Here is a 14,667-nt window from a genome sequence, read left to right on the forward strand (position 1 = left end):
GAAAAAATATGAGTCTGCTCTGTGTAAAGCAGGTGCTTCATTGGCCGCTGTTGGGGTCCGCCTAACCAGCTCTAGAGCTAAGGGAATCTCAACGTGAAAAGTTGCCTCCAGGTTAGGCCCTTAGTAGCCGTGCAGAAAGGAGGAAGGCCGCTGTTTCCATGAGTTCTTAGTCGCTTATATGTTTACTTTCAAGGAAGTACTCTTTTCAGGACTCCTAAGCCTCTCGGGTATGCATCACTTTCCCTCCGAGTTCACTGAGTACCTCCAGACCCCGGTGCGCCGGCTGTGCAACTTCGAGGCCCATTGGTTGATCCCTCGGAGACCCTCTGTGCGTGCCGAGTGATGGGCAACACACTGTACGTTCCTTGAGCAGAGCTACATTTCCAGAGTCCTCGAACAGCCTCAGGACAACACTTCTGGTGAGTCCGACTTTGCCATGGCCCTTGTGTGAGCTGCCATGAGAAAACACTGTGCTTTGCATACTTCGAGGAACTCGTGGCTGAAGTCACTCTATTCGAGGAGGAAGTCAGCATCTTACCATGCAGTGTCGCTAACGGCACACCCAGCATGAACACAGGCCTGGAAGTAAGGCCCTGATTTTCCGAGCAGAAACGGAGGCGTGCAGCAGTTTCCAGGAGGCGGTGGCCTCGGCTCTGGGTCCCTTCTACGGTAGCAGAGTCTTCTGGACACCTAGGAGGCTGGCGTGGGCACCCTGCACCCGGCAGGAACACTGAGTGTCGCCAGGCCCACCTGGGTCTGCTAAGCAACATCCAGGCCCGTAGCTCTTTAGAGCCCCTCTGTGTACGCGGAGCGTAGGGAAACGCACTGCACTCTCTTTGGGAGCAGCTTAATTTCCTCAGCACTCACACACGTTCACGAACACCGTTCTGGCACATCCCACACGGCGTCGAAGTCTTTCGCATTGCCCTAGGCTGAGCTGAACTCTGAGAAACCCTCGGCTTCGCATTCCCCCTAGGACCTCCTGCCTGAAGTCACCGTGCCTCCCAGAGATAGTCGGCTTGCGTTCTTACTGCAATTTAAGTCCCGTTCTTCCTGTGGCACTGCAGGCTTTTGAATAGCGCCAGGCCCAGAGGAGCAGCTGCGGCGTTCCTTGGTTGGGGCAGTTCGCTTGATGCAGAACACCCCACTTGGAGAAGTTGATTCGAGGAAGGAAACACAGGGTAAGCTGTGTCTCTTTGGGCTTGTGAGAAAGCACAGGGGTGTATGCTGAGTGTGCCCATGGAAACGGGGGCCTGCTGGAGCTAGCCTTGCTTTCCCATTTTGAAGGCTGCATTCACGCTGCCTTGAAGACACCTTACACTCCTTGCCCTTGGCAGGCCTGTAAACCCTGTAAGAGTGCTTCGGGAAAAAATATGAGTCTGCTCTGTGTAAAGCAGGTGCTTCATTGGCCGCTGTTGGGGTCCGCCTAACCAGCTCTAGAGCTAAGGGAATCTCAACGTGAAAAGTTGCCTCCAGGTTAGGCCCTTAGTAGCCGTGCAGAAAGGAGGAAGGCCGCTGTTTCCATGAGTTCTTAGTCGCTTATATGTTTACTTTCAAGGAAGTACTCTTTTCAGGACTCCTAAGCCTCTCGGGTATGCATCACTTTCCCTCCGAGTTCACTGAGTACCTCCAGACCCCGGTGCGCCGGCTGTGCAACTTCGAGGCCCATTGGTTGATCCCTCGGAGACCCTCTCTGCGTGCCGAGTGATGGGCAACACACTGTACGTTCCTTGAGCAGCACTACATTTCCAGAGTCCTCGAACAGCCTCAGGACAACACTTCTGGTGAGTCCGACTTTGCCATGGCCCTTGTGTGAGCTGCGTTGAGAAAACACTGTGCTTGGCATACTTCGAGGAACTCGTGGCTGAAGTCACGCTATTCGAGGAGGAAGTCAGCATCTTACCATGCAGTGTTGCTAACGGCACACCCAGCATGAACACAAGCCTGGAAGTAAGGCCCTGATTTTCCGAGCAGAAACGGAGGCGTGCAACAGTTTCCAGGAGGCGGTGGCCTCGGCTCTGGGTCCCTTCAACGGTAGCAGAGTCTTCTGGACACCTAGGAGCCTGGCGTGGGCACCCTGCACCCGGCAGGAACACTGAGTGTCGCCAGGCCCACCTGGGTCTGCTAAGCAACATTCAGGCCCGTAGCTCTTTAGAGCCCCTCTGTGTATGCCGAGCGTAGGGAAACGCACTGCACTCTCTTTGGCAGCAGCTTAATTTCCTCAGCACTCACACACGTTCACGAACACCGTTCTGGCACATCCCACACGGCGTCGAAGTCTTTCGCATTGCCCTAGGCTGAGCTGAACTCTGAGAAACCCTCGGCTTCGCATTCCACCTAGGACCTCCTGCCTGAAGTCACCGTGCCTCCCAGAGATAGTCGGCTTGCGTTCTTACTGCAATTTAAGTCCCGTTCTTCCTGTGGCACTGCAGGCTTTTGAATAGCGCCAGGCCCAGAGGAGCAGCTGCGGCGTTCCTTGGTTGGGGCAGTTCGCTTAATGCAGAACACCCCACTTCGAGAAGTTGATTCGGGGAAGGAAACACAGGGTAAGCTGTGTCTCTTTGGGCTTGTGAGAAAGCACAGGGGTGTATGCTGAGTGTGCCCATGGAAACGGGGGCCTGCTGCAGCTAGCCTTGCTTTCCCATTTTGAAGGCTGCATTGACGCTGCCTTGAAGACTCCTTACACTCCTTGCCTTTGGCAGGCCTGTAAACCCTGTAAGAGTGCTTCGGGAAAAAATATGAGTCTGCTCTGTGTAAAGCAGGTGCTTCATTGGCCGCTGTTGGGGTCCGCCTGACCAGCTCTAGAGCTAAAGGGAATCTCAACGTGAAAAGTTGCCTCCAGGTTAGGTCCCTAGTAGCCACACAGAAAAGGAGGCAGGCAGCTCTTTCCATGACTTCTTAGTTGCTTATATGTTTACTTTCAAGGAAGTACTCTTTTCAGGACTCCTAAGCCTCTCGGGTGTGCATCACTTTCCCTCCGAGTTCACTGAGTACCTCCAGACCCCGGTGCGCCGGCTGTGTAACTTCGAGGCCCATTGGTTGATCCCTCGGAGGCCCTCTGTGCGTGCCGAGTAATGGGCAACACACTGTACGTTCCTTGAGCAGCGCTACATTTCCAGAGTCCTCGAACAGCCACAGGACAACACTTCTGGTGAGTCCGACTTTGCCATGGCCCTTGTGTGAGCTGCCATGAGAAAACACTGTGCTTTGCATACTTCGAGGAACTCGTGGCTGAAGTCACTCTATTCGAGGAGGAAGTCAGCATCTTACCATGCAGTGTCGCTAACGGCACACCCAGCATGAACACAAGCCTGGAAGTAAGGCCCTGATATTCCGACCAGAAACGGAGGCGTGCAGCAGTTTCCAGGAGGCGGTGGCCTCGGCTCTGGGTCCCTTCAACGGTAGCAGAGTCTTCTGGACACCTAGGAGGCTGGCGTGGGCACCCTGCACCCGGCAGGAACACTGAGTGTCGCCAGGCCCACCTGGGTCTGCTAAGCAACATCCAGGCCCGTAGCTCTTTAGAGCCCCTCTGTGTACGCGGAGCGTAGGGAAACGCACTGCACTCTCTTTGGCAGCAGCTTAATTTCCTCAGCACTCACACACGTTCACGAACACCGTTCTGGCACATCCCACACGGCGTCGAAGTCTTTCGCATTGCCCTAGGCTGAGCTGAACTCTGAGAAACCCTCGGCTTCGCATTCCACCTAGGACCTCCTGCCTGAAGTCACCGTGCCTCCCAGAGATAGTCGGCTTGCGTTCTTACTGCAATTGAAGTCCCGTCCTTCCTGTGGCACTGCAGGCTTTTGAATAGCGCCAGGCCCAGAGGAGCAGCTGCAGCGTACCTTGGTTGGGGCAGTTCGCTTGACGCAGTACACCCCACTTCGAGAAGTTGATTCGGGGAAGGAAACACAGGGTAAGCTGTGTCTGTTTGGGCTTGTGAGAAAGCACAGGGGTGTATGCTGAGTGTGCCCATGGAAACGGGGGCCTGCTGGAGCTAGTCTTGCTTTCCCATTTTGAAGGCTGCATTCACGCTGCCTTGAAGACACCTTACACTCCTTGCCCTTGGCAGGCCTGTAAACCCTGTAAGAGTGCTTCGGGAAAAAATATGAGTCTGCTCTGTGTAAAGCAGGTGCTTCATTGGCCGCTGTTGGGGTCCACCTGACCAGCTCTAGAGCTAAAGGGAATCTCAACGTGAAAAGTTGCCTCCAGGTTAGGTCCCTAGTAGCCATACAGAAACGGAGGCAGGCAGCTCTTTCCATGACTTCTTAGTCGCTTTTATGTTTACTTTCAAGGAAGTACTCTTTTCAGGACTCCTAAGCCTCTCGGGTATGCATCACTTTCCCTCCGAGTTCACTGAGTACCTCCAGACCCCGGTGCGCCGGCTGTGCAACTTCGAGGCCCATTGGTTGATCCCTCGGAGGCCCTCTGTGCGTGCCGAGTGATGGGCAACACACTGTACGTTCCTTGAGCAGCGCTACATTTCCAGAGTCCTCGAACAGCCTCAGGACAGCACTTCTGGTGAGTCCGACTTTGCCATGGCCCTTGTGTGAGCTGCCATGAGAAAACACTGTGCTTTGCATACTTCGAGGAACTCGTGGCTGAAGTCACTCTATTCGAGGAGGAAGTCAGCATCTTACCATGCAGTGTCGCTAACGGCACACCCAGCATGAACAGAGGCCTGGAAGTAAGGCCCTGATTTTCCGAGCAGAAACGGAGGCGTGCAGCAGTTTCCAGGAGGCGGTGGCCTCGGCTCTCGGTACCTTCAACGGTAGCAGAGTCTTCTGGACACCTAGGAGGCTGGCGTGGGCACCCTGCACCCGGCAGGAACACTGAGTGTCGCCAGGCCCACCTGGGTCTGCTAAGCAACATCCAGGCCCGTAGCTCTTTAGAGCCCCTCTGTGTACGCGGAGCGTAGGGAAACGCGCTGCACTCTCTTTGGGAGCAGCTTAATTTCCTCAGCACTCACACACGTTCACGAACACCGTTCTGGCACATCCCACACGGCTCGAAGTCTTTCGCATTGCCCTAGGCTGAGCTGAACTCTGAGAAACCCTGGGCTTCGCATTCCCCCTAGGACCTCCTGCCTGAAGTCACCGTGCCTCCCAGAGGTAGTCGGCTTGCGTTCTTACTGCAATTTAAGTCCCGTTCTTCCTGTGGCACTGCAGGCTTTTGAATAGCGCCAGGCCCAGAGGAGCAGCTGCGGCGTTCCTTGGTTGGGGCAGTTCGCTTGATGCAGAACACCCCACTTCGAGAAGTTGATTCGGGGAAGGAAACACAGGGTAAGCTGTGTCTCTTTGGGCTTGTGAGAAAGCACAGGGGTGTATGCTGAGTGTGCCCATGGAAACGGGGGCCTGCTGGAGCTAGCCTTGCTTTCCCATTTTGAAGGCTGCATTGACGCTGCCTTGAAGACTCCTTGCACTCCTTGCCTTTGGCAGGCCTGTAAACCCTGTAAGAGTGCTTCGGGAAAAAATATGAGTCTGCTCTGTGTAAAGCAGGTGCTTCATTGGCCGCTGTTGGGGTCCGCCTGACCAGCTCTAGAGCTAAAGGGAATCTCAACGTGAAAAGTTGCCTCCAGGTTAGGTCCCTAGTAGCCACACAGAAACGGAGGCAGGCAGCTCTTTCCATGACTCCTTAGTCGCTTATATGTTTACTTTCAAGGAAGTACTCTTTTCAGGACTCCTAAGCCTCTCGGGTATGCATCACTTTTCCTCCGAGTTCACTGAGTACCTCCAGACCCCGGTGCGCCGGCTGTGTAACTTCGAGGCCCATTGGTTGATCCCTCGGAGGCCCTCCTTGCGTGCCGAGTAATGGGCAACACACTGTACGTTCCTTGAGCAGCGCTACATTTCCAGAGTCCTCGAACAGCCTCAGGACAGCACTTCTGGTGAGTCCGACTTTGCCATGGCCCTTGTGTGAGCTGCCATGAGAAAACACTGTGCTTTGCATACTTCGAGGAACTCGTGGCTGAAGTCACTCTATTCGAGGAGGAAGTCAGCATCTTACCATGCAGTGTCGCTAACGGCACACCCAGCATGAACAGAGGCCTGGAAGTAAGGCCCTGATTTTCCGAGCAGAAACGGAGGCGTGCAGCAGTTTCCAGGAGGCGGTGGCCTCGGCTCTCGGTACCTTCAACGGTAGCAGAGTCTTCTGGACACCTAGGAGGCTGGCGTGGGCACCCTGCACCCGGCAGGAACACTGAGTGTCGCCAGGCCCACCTGGGTCTGCTAAGCAACATCCAGGCCCGTAGCTCTTTAGAGCCCCTCTGTGTACGCGGAGCGTAGGGAAACGCACTGCACTCTCTTTGGGAGCAGCTTAATTTCCTCAGCACTCACACACGTTCACGAACACCGTTCTGGCACATCCCACACGGCTCGAAGTCTTTCGCATTGCCCTAGGCTGAGCTGAACTCTGAGAAACCCTCGGCTTCGCATTCCCCCTAGGACCTCCTGCCTGAAGTCACCGTGCCTCCCAGAGATAGTCGGCTTGCGTTCTTACTGCAATTTAAGTCCCGTTCTTCCTGTGGCAGTGCAGGCTTTTGAATAGCGCCAGGCCCAGAGGAGCAGCTGCGGCGTTCCTTGGTTGGGGCAGTTCGCTTGATGCAGAACACCCCACTTCGAGAAGTTGATTCGGGGAAGGAAACACAGGGTAAGCTGTGTCTCTTTGGGCTTGTGAGAAACCACAGGGGTGTATGCTGAGTGTGCCCATGGAAACGCGGGCCTGCTGAAGCTAGTCTTGCTTTCCCATTTTGAAGGCTGCATTGACGCTGCCTTGAAGACACCTGACACTCCCTGATCTTGACAGGTCTGTAAACCCTGTAAGAGTGCTTCGGGAAAAAATATGAGTCTGCTCTGTGTAAAGCAGGTACTTCATTGGCCGCGGTTGGGGTCCGCCTGACCAGCTCTAGAGCGAAAGGGAATCTCAACGTGAACAGTTGCCTCCAGGTTAGGTCCCTAGTAGCCATACAGAAACGGAGGCAGGCAGCTCTTTCCATGACTTCTTAGTCGCTTATATGTTTACTTTCAAGGAAGTACTCTTTTCAGGACTCCTAAGCCTCTCGGGTATGCATCACTTTCCCTCCGAGTTCACTGAGTACCTCCAGACCTCGGTGCGCCGGCTGTGCAACTTCGAGGCTCATTGGTTGATCCCTCGGAGGCCCTCTGTGCGTGCCGAGTGCTGGGCAACACACTGTACGTTCCTTGAGCAGCGCTACATTTCCAGAGTCCTCGAACAGCCTCAGGACAACACTTCTGGTGAGTCCGACTTTGCCAATGCCCTTGTGTGAGCTGCCATGAGAAAACACTGTGCTTTGCATACTTCGAGGAACTCGTGGCTGAAGTCACTCTATTCGAGGAGGAAGTCAGCATCTTACCATGCAGTGTCGCTAACGGCACACCCAGCATGAACACAAGCCTGGAAGTAAGGCCCTGATTTTCCGAGCAGAAACGGAGGCGTGCAGCAGTTTCCAGGAGGCGGTGGCCTCGGCTCTGGGTACCTTCAACGGTAGCAGAGTCTTCTGGACACCTAGGAGGCTGGCGTGGGCACCCTGCTCCCGGCAGGAACACTGAGTGTCGCCAGGCCCACCTGGGTCTGCTAAGCAACATCCAGGCCCGTAGCTCTTTAGAGCCCCTCTGTGTATGCGGAGCGTAGGGAAACGCACTGCACTCTCTTTGGCAGCAGCTTAATTTCCTCAGCACTCACACACGTTCACGAACACCGTTCTGGCACATCCCACACGGCGTCGAAGTCTTTCGCATTGCCCTAGGCTGAGCTGAACTCTGAGAAACCCTCGGCTTCGCATTCCCCCTAGGACCTCCTGCCTGAAGTCACCGTGCCTCCCAGAGATAGTCGGCTTGCGTTCTTACTGCAATTTAAGTCCCGTTCTTCCTGTGGCACTGCAGGCTTTTGAATAGCGACAGGCCCAGAGGAGCAGCTGCAGCGTACCTTGGTTGGGGCAGTTCGCTTGACGCAGTACACCCCACTTCGAGAAGTTGATTCGGGGAAGGAAACACAGGGTAAGCTGTGTCTCTTTGGGCTTGTGAGAAACCACAGGGGTGTATGCTGAGTGTGCCCATGGAAACGGGGGCCTGCTGGAGCTAGTCTTGCTTTCCCATTTTGAAGGCTGCATTGACGCTGCCTTGAAGACACCTGACACTCCCTGATCTTGACAGGTCTGTAAACCCTGTAAGAGTGCTTCGGGAAAAAATATGAGTCTGCTCTGTGTAAAGCAGGTGCTTCATTGGCCGCTGTTGTGGTCCGCCTGACCAGCTCTAGAGCTAAAGGGAATCTCAACGTGAAAAGTTGCCTCCAGGTTAGGTCCCTAGTAGCCATACAGAAACGGAGGCAAGCAGCTCTTTCCATGACTTCTTAGTCGCTTTTATGTTTACTTTCAAGGAAGTACTCTTTTCAGGACTCCTAAGCCTCTCGGGTATGCATCACTTTCCCTCCGAGTTCACTGAGTACCTCCAGACCCCGGTGCGCCGACTGTGCAACTTCGAGGCCCATTGGTTGATCCCTCGGAGGCCCTCTGTGCGTGCCGAGTGATGGGCAACACACTGTACGTTCCTTGAGCAGCGCTACATTTCCAGAGTCCTCGAACAGCCTCAGGACAACACTTCTGGTGAGTTCGACTTTGCCATGGCCCTTGTTTGAGCTGCCATGAGAAAACACTGTGCTTTGCATACTTCGAGGAACTCGTGGCTGAAGTCACTCTATTCGAGGAGGAAGTCAGCATCTTACCATGCAGTGTCGCTAACGGCACACCCAGCATGAACACAAGCCTGGTAGTAAGGCCCTGATATTCCGACCAGAAACGGAGGCGTGCAGCAGTTTCCAGGAGGCGGTGGCCTCGGCTCTGGGTCCCTTCAACGGTAGCAGAGTCTTCTGGACACCTAGGAGGCTGGCGTGGGCACCCTGCACCCGGCAGGAACACTGAGTGTCGCCAGGCCCACCTGGGTCTGCTAAGCAACATCCAGGCCCGTAGCTCTTTAGAGCCCCTCTGTGTACGCGGAGCGTAGGGAAACGCACTGCACTCTCTTTGGCAGCAGCTTAATTTCCTCAGCACTCACACACGTTCACGAACACCGTTCTGGCACATCCCACACGGCGTCGAAGTCTTTCGCATTGCCCTAGGCTGAGCTGAACTCTGAGAAACCCTCGGCTTCGCATTCCACCTAGGACCTCCTGCCTGAAGTCACCGTGCCTCCCAGAGATAGTCGGCTTGCGTTCTTACTGCAATTGAAGTCCCGTCCTTCCTGTGGCACTGCAGGCTTTTGAATAGCGCCAGGCCCAGAGGAGCAGCTGCAGCGTACCTTGGTTGGGGCAGTTCGCTTGACGCAGTACACCCCACTTCGAGAAGTTGATTCGGGGAAGGAAACACAGGGTAAGCTGTGTCTGTTTGGGCTTGTGAGAAAGCACAGGGGTGTATGCTGAGTGTGCCCATGGAAACGGGGGCCTGCTGGAGCTAGTCTTGCTTTCCCATTTTGAAGGCTGCATTCACGCTGCCTTGAAGACACCTTACACTCCTTGCCCTTGGCAGGCCTGTAAACCCTGTAAGAGTGCTTCGGGAAAAAATATGAGTCTGCTCTGTGTAAAGCAGGTGCTTCATTGGCCGCTGTTGGGGTCCACCTGACCAGCTCTAGAGCTAAAGGGAATCTCAACGTGAAAAGTTGCCTCCAGGTTAGGTCCCTAGTAGCCATACAGAAACGGAGGCAGGCAGCTCTTTCCATGACTTCTTAGTCGCTTTTATGTTTACTTTCAAGGAAGTACTCTTTTCAGGACTCCTAAGCCTCTCGGGTATGCATCACTTTCCCTCCGAGTTCACTGAGTACCTCCAGACCCCGGTGCGCCGGCTGTGCAACTTCGAGGCCCATTGGTTGATCCCTCGGAGGCCCTCTGTGCGTGCCGAGTGATGGGCAACACACTGTACGTTCCTTGAGCAGCGCTACATTTCCAGAGTCCTCGAACAGCCTCAGGACAGCACTTCTGGTGAGTCCGACTTTGCCATGGCCCTTGTGTGAGCTGCCATGAGAAAACACTGTGCTTTGCATACTTCGAGGAACTCGTGGCTGAAGTCACTCTATTCGAGGAGGAAGTCAGCATCTTACCATGCAGTGTCGCTAACGGCACACCCAGCATGAACAGAGGCCTGGAAGTAAGGCCCTGATTTTCCGAGCAGAAACGGAGGCGTGCAGCAGTTTCCAGGAGGCGGTGGCCTCGGCTCTCGGTACCTTCAACGGTAGCAGAGTCTTCTGGACACCTAGGAGGCTGGCGTGGGCACCCTGCACCCGGCAGGAACACTGAGTGTCGCCAGGCCCACCTGGGTCTGCTAAGCAACATCCAGGCCCGTAGCTCTTTAGAGCCCCTCTGTGTACGCGGAGCGTAGGGAAACGCGCTGCACTCTCTTTGGGAGCAGCTTAATTTCCTCAGCACTCACACACGTTCACGAACACCGTTCTGGCACATCCCACACGGCTCGAAGTCTTTCGCATTGCCCTAGGCTGAGCTGAACTCTGAGAAACCCTGGGCTTCGCATTCCCCCTAGGACCTCCTGCCTGAAGTCACCGTGCCTCCCAGAGGTAGTCGGCTTGCGTTCTTACTGCAATTTAAGTCCCGTTCTTCCTGTGGCACTGCAGGCTTTTGAATAGCGCCAGGCCCAGAGGAGCAGCTGCGGCGTTCCTTGGTTGGGGCAGTTCGCTTGATGCAGAACACCCCACTTCGAGAAGTTGATTCGGGGAAGGAAACACAGGGTAAGCTGTGTCTCTTTGGGCTTGTGAGAAAGCACAGGGGTGTATGCTGAGTGTGCCCATGGAAACGGGGGCCTGCTGGAGCTAGCCTTGCTTTCCCATTTTGAAGGCTGCATTGACGCTGCCTTGAAGACTCCTTGCACTCCTTGCCTTTGGCAGGCCTGTAAACCCTGTAAGAGTGCTTCGGGAAAAAATATGAGTCTGCTCTGTGTAAAGCAGGTGCTTCATTGGCCGCTGTTGGGGTCCGCCTGACCAGCTCTAGAGCTAAAGGGAATCTCAACGTGAAAAGTTGCCTCCAGGTTAGGTCCCTAGTAGCCACACAGAAACGGAGGCAGGCAGCTCTTTCCATGACTCCTTAGTCGCTTATATGTTTACTTTCAAGGAAGTACTCTTTTCAGGACTCCTAAGCCTCTCGGGTATGCATCACTTTTCCTCCGAGTTCACTGAGTACCTCCAGACCCCGGTGCGCCGGCTGTGTAACTTCGAGGCCCATTGGTTGATCCCTCGGAGGCCCTCCTTGCGTGCCGAGTAATGGGCAACACACTGTACGTTCCTTGAGCAGCGCTACATTTCCAGAGTCCTCGAACAGCCTCAGGACAGCACTTCTGGTGAGTCCGACTTTGCCATGGCCCTTGTGTGAGCTGCCATGAGAAAACACTGTGCTTTGCATACTTCGAGGAACTCGTGGCTGAAGTCACTCTATTCGAGGAGGAAGTCAGCATCTTACCATGCAGTGTCGCTAACGGCACACCCAGCATGAACAGAGGCCTGGAAGTAAGGCCCTGATTTTCCGAGCAGAAACGGAGGCGTGCAGCAGTTTCCAGGAGGCGGTGGCCTCGGCTCTCGGTACCTTCAACGGTAGCAGAGTCTTCTGGACACCTAGGAGGCTGGCGTGGGCACCCTGCACCCGGCAGGAACACTGAGTGTCGCCAGGCCCACCTGGGTCTGCTAAGCAACATCCAGGCCCGTAGCTCTTTAGAGCCCCTCTGTGTACGCGGAGCGTAGGGAAACGCGCTGCACTCTCTTTGGGAGCAGCTTAATTTCCTCAGCACTCACACACGTTCACGAACACCGTTCTGGCACATCCCACACGGCTCGAAGTCTTTCGCATTGCCCTAGGCTGAGCTGAACTCTGAGAAACCCTGGGCTTCGCATTCCCCCTAGGACCTCCTGCCTGAAGTCACCGTGCCTCCCAGAGGTAGTCGGCTTGCGTTCTTACTGCAATTTAAGTCCCGTTCTTCCTGTGGCACTGCAGGCTTTTGAATAGCGCCAGGCCCAGAGGAGCAGCTGCGGCGTTCCTTGGTTGGGGCAGTTCGCTTGATGCAGAACACCCCACTTCGAGAAGTTGATTCGGGGAAGGAAACACAGGGTAAGCTGTGTCTCTTTGGGCTTGTGAGAAAGCACAGGGGTGTATGCTGAGTGTGCCCATGGAAACGGGGGCCTGCTGGAGCTAGCCTTGCTTTCCCATTTTGAAGGCTGCATTGACGCTGCCTTGAAGACTCCTTGCACTCCTTGCCTTTGGCAGGCCTGTAAACCCTGTAAGAGTGCTTCGGGAAAAAATATGAGTCTGCTCTGTGTAAAGCAGGTGCTTCATTGGCCGCTGTTGGGGTCCGCCTGACCAGCTCTAGAGCTAAAGGGAATCTCAACGTGAAAAGTTGCCTCCAGGTTAGGTCCCTAGTAGCCACACAGAAACGGAGGCAGGCAGCTCTTTCCATGACTCCTTAGTCGCTTATATGTTTACTTTCAAGGAAGTACTCTTTTCAGGACTCCTAAGCCTCTCGGGTATGCATCACTTTTCCTCCGAGTTCACTGAGTACCTCCAGACCCCGGTGCGCCGGCTGTGTAACTTCGAGGCCCATTGGTTGATCCCTCGGAGGCCCTCCTTGCGTGCCGAGTAATGGGCAACACACTGTACGTTCCTTGAGCAGCGCTACATTTCCAGAGTCCTCGAACAGCCTCAGGACAGCACTTCTGGTGAGTCCGACTTTGCCATGGCCCTTGTGTGAGCTGCCATGAGAAAACACTGTGCTTTGCATACTTCGAGGAACTCGTGGCTGAAGTCACTCTATTCGAGGAGGAAGTCAGCATCTTACCATGCAGTGTCGCTAACGGCACACCCAGCATGAACAGAGGCCTGGAAGTAAGGCCCTGATTTTCCGAGCAGAAACGGAGGCGTGCAGCAGTTTCCAGGAGGCGGTGGCCTCGGCTCTCGGTACCTTCAACGGTAGCAGAGTCTTCTGGACACCTAGGAGGCTGGCGTGGGCACCCTGCACCCGGCAGGAACACTGAGTGTCGCCAGGCCCACCTGGGTCTGCTAAGCAACATCCAGGCCCGTAGCTCTTTAGAGCCCCTCTGTGTACGCGGAGCGTAGGGAAACGCGCTGCACTCTCTTTGGGAGCAGCTTAATTTCCTCAGCACTCACACACGTTCACGAACACCGTTCTGGCACATCCCACACGGCTCGAAGTCTTTCGCATTGCCCTAGGCTGAGCTGAACTCTGAGAAACCCTCGGCTTCGCATTCCCCCTAGGACCTCCTGCCTGAAGTCACCGTGCCTCCCAGAGATAGTCGGCTTGCGTTCTTACTGCAATTTAAGTCCCGTTCTTCCTGTGGCAGTGCAGGCTTTTGAATAGCGCCAGGCCCAGAGGAGCAGCTGCGGCGTTCCTTGGTTGGGGCAGTTCGCTTGATGCAGAACACCCCACTTCGAGAAGTTGATTCGGGGAAGGAAACACAGGGTAAGCTGTGTCTCTTTGGGCTTGTGAGAAAGCACAGGGGTGTATGCTGAGTGTGCCCATGGAAACGGGGGCCTGCTGGAGCTAGCCTTGCTTTCCCATTTTGAAGGCTGCATTGACGCTGCCTTGAAGACTCCTTGCACTCCTTGCCTTTGGCAGGCCTGTAAACCCTGTAAGAGTGCTTCGGGAAAAAATATGAGTCTGCTCTGTGTAAAGCAGGTGCTTCATTGGCCGCTGTTGGGGTCCGCCTGACCAGCTCTAGAGCTAAAGGGAATCTCAACGTGAAAAGTTGCCTCCAGGTTAGGTCCCTAGTAGCCACACAGAAACGGAGGCAGGCAGCTCTTTCCATGACTCCTTAGTCGCTTATATGTTTACTTTCAAGGAAGTACTCTTTTCAGGACTCCTAAGCCTCTCGGGTATGCATCACTTTTCCTCCGAGTTCACTGAGTACCTCCAGACCCCGGTGCGCCGGCTGTGTAACTTCGAGGCCCATTGGTTGATCCCTCGGAGGCCCTCCTTGCGTGCCGAGTAATGGGCAACACACTGTACGTTCCTTGAGCAGCGCTACATTTCCAGAGTCCTCGAACAGCCTCAGGACAGCACTTCTGGTGAGTCCGACTTTGCCATGGCCCTTGTGTGAGCTGCCATGAGAAAACACTGTGCTTTGCATACTTCGAGGAACTCGTGGCTGAAGGCACTCTATTCGAGGAGGAAGTCAGCATCTTACCATGCAGTGTCGCTAACGGCACACCCAGCATGAACAGAGGCCTGGAAGTAAGGCCCTGATTTTCCGAGCAGAAACGGAGGCGTGCAGCAGTTTCCAGGAGGCGGTGGCCTCGGCTCTGGGTACCTTCAACGGTAGCAGAGTCTTCTGGACACCTAGGAGGCTGGCGTGGGCACCCTGCTCCCGGCAGGAACACTGAGTGTCACCAGGCCCACCTGGGTCGGCTAAGCAACATCCAGGCCCGTAGCTCTTTAGAGCCCCTCTGTGTACGCGGAGCGTAGGGAAACGCACTGCACTCTCTTTGGCAGCAGCTTAATTTCCTCAGCACTCACACACGTTCACGAACACCGTTCTGGCACATCCCACAGGGCGTCGAAGTCTTTCGCATTGCCCTAGGCTGAGCTGAACTCTGAGAAACCCTCGGCTTCGCATTCCACCTAGGACCTCCTGCCTGAAGTCACCGTGCCTC

Source organism: Delphinapterus leucas, chromosome 11 (genome assembly GCF_059928025.1).
Source record: "Delphinapterus leucas isolate spDelLeu-1000000601 "Yukka" chromosome 11, BTC_Dleu_Yukka2, whole genome shotgun sequence".
Classification (NCBI taxonomy): domain Eukaryota; kingdom Metazoa; phylum Chordata; class Mammalia; order Artiodactyla; family Monodontidae; genus Delphinapterus; species Delphinapterus leucas.